The following is an 11,135-nucleotide window of genomic DNA, read 5'->3' on the forward strand; positions in this document are numbered from 1 at the left end:
ATAGTTATTACATCAACACTGTTCATTGGAAAGTCATGGTTTATAGTTCTTTCTCTTCAGCATGAAACAAGCTTTCCAGAGGTGCTATATACTGGGTTCCAAAACGTACTTGAACAGGGAAAATTGGGGAAAATGTCTGGAAAATTCCCTCCAGAAATCCCTCCCATCAACTTTGGCCTCCTCAGGAGGGGCCCGGGTAAAAGCACGCACTTCAAATGTATCTCCAAAAATACTATTCGAGATAACAAATGAATGTACCAAGTTTTCTTTCGATAGGCGGAGAGGTATTAGGGTACGAATACTAGGGATGCGCACGAGACGAGTCGAGACAGGATTTTCCTGACAATATTCGAGTCGAGACACGGCTCTTCTAATAGAGAAATATACATTTTTCGAGTCGAGACATCACTTTTACAACACATTTTCGAGACGAGACAGCCACAAATCTTGTTTCGTGCACATCCCTAACGAATACGCTCTGTACATACAAAACCGAATCTATGACCTGACATATAAAGAGAACATAGTATAAAAATATAAACACAGTACTGTTTATCATGATATCAAGAATTACACCACATTCTCTGCAAAATAAAGCAAGCGTTTCAAAAGTTATCACGCATATTATTCCGTGACACGTGGAGAGGGAAATTGGGGATAAATCGCAAAAATGTCTCCCAAAATAGCTCTATTGTGAAGTTCTGCGTTCTCTAAAGCGACACCGGAGGTGGTAGGAGTCAGTGTGCGAATTAAAGGACATTTTAAAGCGGTAAAAAGTACACATCCGAGAAATATAACATGGGAAGTTCAAAACTTATGGGTGATATCCAATTCTTCAGAAGGGATTTTCCCTCATCTTCCCTGGTACACTTCTAGGAGCACACAATTGAAATTTGAAAAATACTTTGAGGTATACTGATAGGAGGTATATACTTAAAACAAGGGAGAATATACAATATGATACAGTAATAACGGAATAGATAACAAAAGGGCGTGGGTGGGGGCGTTGGTGGATAACGTGAGTTTATCCCAACACAACTGTAGCACAGTTGTTGTTTAAAACGTTGCTTCATTCTACGAGGCGCATCCAGAAAGTAAGTTTCCCACGCGTCCCATAGCTAGGAAACCGTATGTTGCGCGAAGCGACTACGTGTACGTGAGATAGTAAGGTCCTAGCATGGCACATGCACTAGCGGAACTTCCCTAGTGCTCTCAGTAGCGTTGTGACAGTGGTTGAAGATCACGTTACTATTCCAGCTACCGCTGCGTGTGAAGTGCGAACAGTGATTAAGTTTTTGAATGCACAAGGCATAACACCGATTGAAATCCATCGTCAGCTGTATCGTTGCAAAAATGTCAATGCTGACCCTGTGCGCCTTGCTTTGTGCTCTAGGGTTAGTTGCTTCAACACAAAACTTCTTGATCAACAGGCATTCCGTGACAGTGGTGTGCAATAAGGAGCGGAAAATCTGCAAGAACTGCTTGCTCATGCCGTTAGGCCCATGGACCTGGCACAGCTAACGATGGATTTCGATTGGTGGTATGCCCTTGCATTCAAAAACTTTATCACTTCATACGCGGCGGGAGCTGGAATAGTAACGTGATCTTCCACCACTTATCGAATGGACTAGGTTTGATTCGGATATCCAGATAACATATTCTTGTCAGTAACGTACACAAAATTTAATCATGAAAGAGTTCATGCTCCCAGGTTCATATCACTTTAGTGTTTACATATCTTAACTTAGTAAATGTTCATTTTTGCTTAATATGTTGCTCTTTGTGATACTCAAACTTACGGGGACTTCCATTAAACTTGATTTGTTTGTGCTTAAACGCATCATATTCAAACGACCAAACAAAAATGTAGTATGCAGAATTCCCTGCTTTCAGTTCCCAAGTTCATAGCAACTCTGTTCTTCTTTGATACCAGTCTATAAGAGTTTTTGTGTTGGACAACGTCATGTCTGGGAGTTTCCTCGGGATTGTTTCATTTGATCGCTCTTTCTTCATTTCATTAATCTTCATTTAGCATATTCTTGCTTTTATCGTTCGTCTCTTTGAGAATATGGAGCACTAGAGTATTTCTATTTCAACTATGCCCTCTTCTGGCGCTGCTGTGGATATGCCATTTCCCGTACCTTCCTCGAAAGAGGAAGGACAAGTTGCTGAAGCCGAGATCTTTCAATTGTTGGATGCAAAAACGTTGTCACAATGAATTATTTTACGGACTTCGTTGTGTTAGGGAGAGGCTTAGGGTGGGCTCTAGCCCCGGGCCTCCAGTTGGACAGGGGCCTCCACTCTCATCAAAATCTCAACTGGCTATCTAAAAAGAACGAAGAAGATACAATCATCATCATAAAATAAAATATGACCAAGAATATGAAACATATTCCCTTAAGTTTCCTACTGTACTTTCATAGAAATGTATTAGGAGGTGAAGTAGGTGAAGTCAGCAAGGACCACATATTTTTTCTAGCCCCGGGCCTCCAGATGGGTTAATCCAGCCCTGCCTACGATCTTCACTCATCAAGACCAAACGACTGAATGACAAATTGGCAACACAACTGAGGTTATTCACTTCTTTTTCCTAGGAAAGGGAGGGTTTCACCCGTCAGAGGGATCGGGGGTTGGGCCGAAGTATAGTTCGCATATTTTCCGAGGACACAGGTGAAATAGACAGGCTCTAGCTAAGGTTGTCAACTGACCGCTTTTTTACCGGCAGACCGGTGTTTTTGTTAGGCTGAACTATATATATATATATTTCAAGGTTTAAAATACAGTTACTCGTCATCTATTCTGAGAATTATGAGTGGATGCCAGTAATTTTATTTCTTAGAATTGGCAACTCTAGCACTAGCTGAAATGCCCGTTCTTCGAACGGGGAGAATAAGCTTGTGGAAAATACTTGAGCCCGATTTCCTTCCTTCGAATATTCATTTCAATGAGAGTATGATCATATACACCCAGCAAAATATTCCATTTTTAGCAGAAATTTTGAACCCCCTTATTATTCAGTCACAAATAACAACAGATCACATCGATTTCAAAATAACCAAAACATAATACACTTTTGTCCCTCATTCCCCCTTAAAAATTTATATTTTGCAAACGATGGGATAAGTGTTTACTTATTTGTAATAAGGAATTTATTTAGTGAGTTTTTCATAGGTCTAACACACTATTTTTGGTTGAAATTTTGGACTCCCATATGCTCCTTAGGATCAAAGTAACATGATAAAAAGCTAGCTTCAGGTAAGTATTAACTATTGTTTCATACGGAAAATACGTATAGATGAAACACTTATACGGAAAGTATTGTAAAACATGCGTTTTCAGTTATACGTCCGCTGTACGTTGTCCAAAAACTACAGGAATTACGCATGTAACCTACCTTTTTAATTACGCCACCTACAAGTTTTTCTCAGTGTACTATTATTATTATTATTATTAGTGAATAGTTTATGTAATGAGTTTCAACTTCCTAACTTAATGGGTTTCTGAGATACTCAATTGTTTTCATAAATTATGATCTCGCCGCTCTCCCCTTTAGGATATGCATTTTAATCATATTGACATGATGAAAAGCCAAGGTGGTAACTATCTTCCAAAGTTACCACACTGATACCAACCAGGTGGTAACTATCTTCAAATGATTCGGACGCTTTTGCGTGATTTGATCATCCATAAGAGCAAATTCACTTTTATATATTCCGCTTTTTCACTTCGGCTAATTGGATACTTCGCACCCAGACCCCAGCGTTTGCTCCCTTTCTTCGAACGGCAAGAATACGTTTATGGCATTACTCTTTTGCGAAATACCACCGTTTTTCGATATAACAATACTCATTTCAAAATGTTATAATAAATGCCCATGTCGGCCCAAGAGTTAACTGTATTCAAAGATTTCAAAGATTTATTTAAAATAGTTCACCCGCTTTTCCGTGATATTCAGATATACAGCCCTAGAAACTGCCCTTTCTCTCGCTAAAAGCGGAATTTCCAAAAATGCTGTGACATACCCACTTGTTTTGAATAAGGACTTTATATACGAAGTCTCACACCTGTAACATGTCCCTAATCTTAAGGAATTTCGAGATAATTGCAACATAACTCCTTTTTCTTCCACTTTTTGTCTTTCCTTCTAAAAGAAACATCATTTTAAAAAAACGCTGAAACACGTCTTTAATTATTTTAAATTAAAAGCATAAATACCAATTTGCAAGCCTCTAACCTTAAGGGGGTTTCAAGATATGACCATCTTATTAAAACAAGTATAATTTCTATCCCTTTTTCTTCCCGTAGTTTTCCATCCCTCCTAGGGAAATATCAAAAACAGCTTAAACACGTTTATTTTCTATGAGAAAGTCTTAATACCAAATTTTATATCTCTAACCTTAACGAATTCCGAGATATAACCATCCTATTATACCAATTGTAACCCCACCCTTTTTTCTTCCCACATATTTCCTTCACTTCTAGAAGAAATATTTAAAAAAAATGTAAAACACATAGCTAATTATTTTAAATAGGAAGTCCATATACCAAATTTCAAATATCTCAATCCTTAGAGACTCGGAGATATGGGCATTTTACGATAATAATTACCACACCCATCCCCCCTCCTTCCTCGTCGAATTTCTATAGATTCTTCCTTAGTGGTGCATTACATCACAAATTCTACGCCCTGTCAAAATTTTAAGTTTCTAGTTTAAGCAGTTTGGCCTGGGGATTGATCAGTCAGTCAGGTCTTATTTTATATAGAGATTAGATAAAAGTGGTGTAGAACTACAAGTTTCAGTTCATGTCAATAACAGAATATTCAAAGTCCTGCAAACTTAAATACCTACCTACAGAGATTACTGGCCTTGGCCTAAAGTACACAAGTTTATTGACTTTCCAGTTAGCTTCACATTCCATTCACGAGCTATCTCTTCTCTATCGCAGTCTCTACGTAGAACAAAAAGCGTATAAACGTCATCACACATTGCTGACGTCAGAGATGGTCATCTCTCTTACACACATAATAGACTAAACATTTACCAAATGACGGTGATTAGTTTAAATTATCAATGGAACTTCTAAACTGGCCACAGCAGGGGGAAAAAGTTATAAAAGCTATTCATTAATTTATGCTAATTACAGAACATTTGTAATATAAAAGTTTGCAGATGAACGGAGTAGGTTGCTATTTAATTTTAACAATGCATGAAATAAGTTGTGAGAGAGAATGACAGGGTGTGAAGTACTGGGGAAGTTCTCATTTAATATTTGTGCAATAAAATCCCCCTACAATAAGTTACTGGAGAAGATAACTAAAATAAAATAAAATAAAATAAAAATAAAAAAATAAAGTTAGTTATGATCTGGCAACTGTGTAAACAAAATAGAAGCAAAATGCAAAGTGCATAGTCATGTTTTGTGTCTCTCTCTCTCTCTCTCTTTAATATATTCCTGTCTGTCACAACTTAAATTTTACACCCTCAACATCATTTGCGTTTTAACTTGAACAGTGTGAAATAAACTTGTAATATAGCCTACAAATAATGAGATTTTGTGACTGTCTGTTTTCCTTCATTTATTCCGATCTTCATTTTGGGATTTTAGGATGTAGATTTCTGGGCTTTCGGCATCTAAGGCCATTTAACCCGTCACGTATGAGTTATGATGTCCCTCGGCGAGCACACTATCCGGGGAAAGGGAAGGAAGAAAGCGGCCTGGGACCTATAAGTTAGGCACAAACCAATGCCATTTGCCTAGTGAACGAGGAAAACCCAGGAAAACCTCATTCAGAATGGCGGGACTGAAAAACCTTTTTACACTTTTTCGACCGAGTGCTTCCACTTTCCGATCTTCATGTGAAATACTTTATTTTGTACTACGAAAATAGCTGAAAATATGTATAAATCCTTGCAGCTTCGTCAAAACACCACCCAGGCGGGAATATACTCGGGGGGTGAGTCCTGAGGGTACGGACAATATCCCCGAAATCCCGACTTTTCTTTAAATTAACTCTAATTTCAGGAGTGATTTTGCAAATTTTAATATATATTTATGCTCATATAAAATTTGGACTTCCCCCCCCCCGAAATAAATTCCTGATATTTGCCTCCACTCAAGTATTCAATCCGTAAAAGAACACAAAAACAGTACTCCTTGCACTAGGCACGCCAAGAATGGTAGAGTGAAATCAGTGATCTCCAAATGGCAATCTGCGAGTGTGTTTCATGTGACATGCCAATTAAAATTTAAAATATATTATTTGATCGTTTCTTAATTCCATGAGTAACAAGAAAAACGGTACCTCAGGAGCGTCGTTTCAGACTTCGCTTGAAGGGGGAGGGGGCAAGAACACCACCGACATGAGACTTTCACATTTATTAGTCAATCGATTAAAGTATATTCATATTCGTCTAACTCTTGCAATTGCCCCCTCCTTCCCCCGTAAATGACGCCCCCTGGTGTACCTGGTAGTGTTGTAAACTGAGATATAAAAATTGGAGAGAGAGAGAGAATAGAGGGATGAATACTGATCTGATACTGGGAGGATTGTTCAAATGGTTTCTAGGGTTTATCCTTCTAAAAGATTGAGATTAAAATGAATATTGAGTGAAAGAGAAGTTAATTGATATCCAACAAGTACTGCAATTATGGTTTCAACGAGTATTGTATGATCATGGAAGAATATTATTTGTTCTATAACAGAGGAGGCAGCATCTTGAAGACCGAAGCTGATTTCAAATAGCCATTTCTAAAAATATTATAGACCCTATAGAGTTATCTTATATTAGGGGTTTAGGCGTAAGTGTAGAAGCTTAATATATAGGGCTGTCGCATGAGCCAGATTGGTTTCTATCCTTTAAAAGTAGGAGTACTTTAGTACGAAAGGACCAAGTACTGATAATATGTATTTGTAAGAAATAAGAGTAATATTACTTTGGCAGATAAGTGCATTAGATTTAGGATCTAATAATGCGTAACAAGAACTCATGTAATAATGTATTAGAATTATGTATAGAATTGTGTCATAGTGGAGGCAGCATTTTTGACATTACCTGAACGGATGATATTAGGGGATATTCAAATTAGGCGGTGCAAATAAGGTACGGGTTTGTAGGTTACCACAACCTTTTGCAATGCAATTACGTTATTTAGCATTGAGCAAGTTTTTTCTACTATATCGAATTATTATCCTTACTATTTAGCATCTATTTTTAGTTTATTTCTATTCTTGCTGTGTGAATAAGAGTTCCATATATAACTATTATGTTGACATTGTGAATTTGGATTTAAACGGGATTACAAGTGCCACTATTCGTCTCAGCGACCCCGAAATCTATGTATTCGATACTAATGTAGGTCATTTTCGATCATTTTTATATAAATCCCTTTCCTCAAGTCGTGGAGTTGAATTTGATTTAAACGGCATCATACCATTCTAACATGATTATACAATTGCAAATAAAAACACTCACACCTACACTCATATACAGTATATATGTATATAAGGTAACTGGTATATACGCCAGTGCAGCTAAATAAGCCAAGTGTTCAGAGCTGGGACCTTTCCGACGAAATCCGCTAAAATGCTCCTCCATTATGTGCCACGGTCTTGAACAAGTCCGATTTGACGAATACTCCAGGAGACAGCGCTGAGACCGGCACGTCGTGCAATATTGTTTGCTTCGCGAAGGTTCCGTGGAAGGACGTTATTATTTCAATAGAGATATTCAATCCGTTATTAGTACCGTGCTAACTCAGAACATTGCCAATTGTTTACAGCAATGAACGCCTTATTTCGTGTCCGTCTAGGAACACTTTGTTTTATAAGTGTAATTTCAGTATTTGTAATTCCATGGCCACTAAATCAATACCAAGCATGGTGCAGCAAAATACGCCAGGGCTTGTGCAGGATAGACTGCAAAAGACAAAGATGTTTTCATTTATCCCACATGTTCCATGTAATATCGGCTTAATTTTTTTTTTTTTTCAAAGTCACAGTACAGTAACACTGTTTGTTTTATTTCTTATGGACTTTTGCAGTTTGGAACTTCATTTCAACTTTGGAGATTATCGTTTTTACATTTTATCTTTTTATCTTCATCTTGCACTTTGGTTATTCTTTTTTTTTTTTTTTTTTTTTTTTTTTGCTTCATCATGTTTTGTAGTAATATTTGAGTTCGTATAATACAGACGATATAAGCAATTGCAAAATTTATTACATGTTTCTAGTAGTATTCTAGATTTATCTTAATTACCTGCACGTGTTGGTAAATACGCCACTTTGTAACACTTTTTTCTTTTAACTTGTGTACAAAATAGAAGTGAATCGCATCATCGCCACATTTTTTTATACACGCGGAAAAGGCTACTCTGCAACACACATATCTTGTTCTTTGTGTTTCTTGAAAATTAAGGCCATAAAAAATACACCCTTAGCATGGGGTATTATCTGCACCTACGTCATATATATATATATATATATATATATATATATATATATATATACTGACATGGGGAAGAAATATAAATACTGTAAATAATCTTTTGATTGGCACACTGATTGTCCTTTTGTTGGGTCTCTATTTGCCCTCCCCCTTTTTTTTAATCAACAGAACATGAGTATTAAGTTTAATAATTAATTTCTTTTAAACAGCTTCATGGGTACACAATTGGATGGCGAGCTTTGTCTAGGGGTACGCGAGAAAAAAAAGGTTGAGTAGCACTGGTGTAGATATTATCTTATCTTTAAGTTATTTCTGCCCCCTCGCCACTCTTATTCAATGTTTTCGTTCTTCATACCTGGAAGTGTCATTATACAAATATTAAAGGAAGGAAAATTAAAATATGTCGGCACCTAAAAGGAAAAATATAAATGCTTATTTAAGTATTGTACGTAGCCCCTTCTCTCCCTGAAACAAAATCCTAAATGTGCCACTGGTCACTATACAATAAAAACTGTAATAGGTAGCTACAAAAGTTTTCTGCAATCAATCTAGCATCCCAAGAACATATTCCATCTCCATACTAATATCTCTACTGAAACCGAGAGTGGTACAGAAAATTAATTGGTTTCGGACACCCTGTATGTGTATATATAGTTATGCTTATTTTTATTTATTTATTTATTTATTACTATTCTGACGATTCGTATTCTATTGCTAATACCACTGCCGCATCACTTTACATTTGTTTAATGTATAATGAATTATTTTTTTCCTTTGAATTACGAGGTAGCGCACTGTGGTCTAGAAAACCAGAAGTGGCGATTCAATCTGATCTTTGCTGACAATACATTACCTAAAGAAAAATCACACTTTTTTCACGAGATTTAAGCAGGGAGGTTATTATTATTATTATTATTATTATTATTATTATTATTATTATTATTATTATTATTATTATTATTATTATTATTATTATTATTATTATTATTATTATTTTAAATTATGAATTGGAACTTTTAAGTTATTACGAAGTAAAAAATTCCGTAGTTTCCTATCATTGGTCTGAACTTCTAATACGCATGAAAAAAATGTTAAGAATTTCGATTGTTGAATATACTCTAAATGAATTTGCTAGAAGACATAAATTACCTTCTTCTGGGTATACTCAGTAACCAAATAATTTGGGGTGTTTTTCCGATCACGCGAATAAATTTAAATTTCACTGTTTCTTGTAGATTATGGGAGCGCGTAGCAAAGGCAAAGTGATAAATTTGAAACGTTACGTGACCTTAAGGATTTTGAAGAGAGTATTGTGAACGAGATCTTGAAAATATTCCTATAAGAGTATAATCGTTCATATATTTTCAAGGTCTCTATGGAAATTAAAAGCTCGTGTAGGCCCCTGGTATCTAATTAAACTAATGTATAATGAATGCTAGTTGATTTACAAACTAGAAATATAGCTTCCAAAATTTAAATTTAGTTTATGAACCATTTAGATTTGACTGTTTTTCTTATCATAATTCGTAAGATTGTAACATGGGTCTCTTTGAATATCGTTAGAATACATATTGAAGTGACTGTTTTTGTGCCATTTTAATGTATTTGTTCAAATACTAACGTTATCAAAAACCTGGATCTGTGGCAGCGCTGCCGATGTTTGTATAACTTTGAGGGAGTGGCTTGAGTCATGCGTGGTTCATTGTCATATAGGCAAAGATTCAATTAAATATATCCAGATTCTGTGAGCTCAAGCAAACTTTGGATGACTCACCTCCCCGGACCGGCACCCATGACCTATAGGTTTGTTTATCAGGGAGTCTGAACTGTATATCTAATCTATAATACACTAGATGTGCTATACTTGCTGTACAATGAAGGAAAAAAAGCAACAGCGAAACAGGATCGTTAGTTTATTTAGGAAAATAAGGTGGAAAATAAAATAACTCGTTACTGCTGTATCACTAAATTTATGTTTATCATAAAATAACTCGTTACTGCTATATTACTTATTTTTCACTAAATTAATGTTTATCATAATACGACTATGGGTATCTAAAATTCTCGCCCCCGGGTGGGCTCGAACCACCAACCTTTCGGTTAACAGCCGAACGCGCTAGCCGATTGCGCCACGGAGGCTTGTGATGCTGCCTACTGTAGTTGCATACTTGAGCAAGATATCTACATCATTTCAATTTTGCGAAACGCACAGTCAAAAAAAAAGTCACATTCAAAGTGTAGTGTATATATACGTGTAAATCTTACATGCTCTTTGATTTGCATACTACATTCTAGCTCAAGATGATAAACCTAAGTAAATTTAGAATATTTCAGTGCTTAAATTATTGTATTAAGAAAAAATGAAAGTGCTCATTTTCAGAATTTCGTATTGAGGAGGTAATATCAAACTTTTTTTGAGTGAACTATTTTTGTAACAAAAAAAAAAGTTTCCTTGCAAAGTAAGCAAAGACAAGGGATGAACATGTATTTTTTTGAATTACTTTATTTCTTTTTAACAAGTCTACAAGTAGTCTTTACTGTGAGCAGTGGTGGATCCAGAAGGTAAAAACTAGGGGAAGGGGTCAGAAAGAACCCGGACTATGACAGGTATATCATCAATTCAATCAGTTCACCATGGACTTTAAAAATATATACATAATAGCTTCAATTATTTTTATTACTTAAAAG

At 36.0% G+C, this 11,135-nt stretch overlaps 1 non-coding gene across 1 annotated transcript; it reads right to left on the reverse strand.

Annotated features, from left to right (window-relative positions):
• Window positions 1-10,512: 10,512 nt before the first annotated feature.
• On the reverse strand, window positions 10,513-10,586 carry TRNAN-GUU (transfer RNA asparagine (anticodon GUU)). The gene has a single exon. It is a non-coding gene; the product is annotated as a tRNA-Asn (tRNA).
• Between the last annotated feature and the right edge of the window lie 549 nt (window positions 10,587-11,135).

This window comes from Thermobia domestica, chromosome 10, assembly GCF_964235325.1.
Source record: "Thermobia domestica chromosome 10, izTheDome1.hap1.1, whole genome shotgun sequence".
NCBI classification, from domain to species: Eukaryota; Metazoa; Arthropoda; class Insecta; order Zygentoma; family Lepismatidae; genus Thermobia; species Thermobia domestica.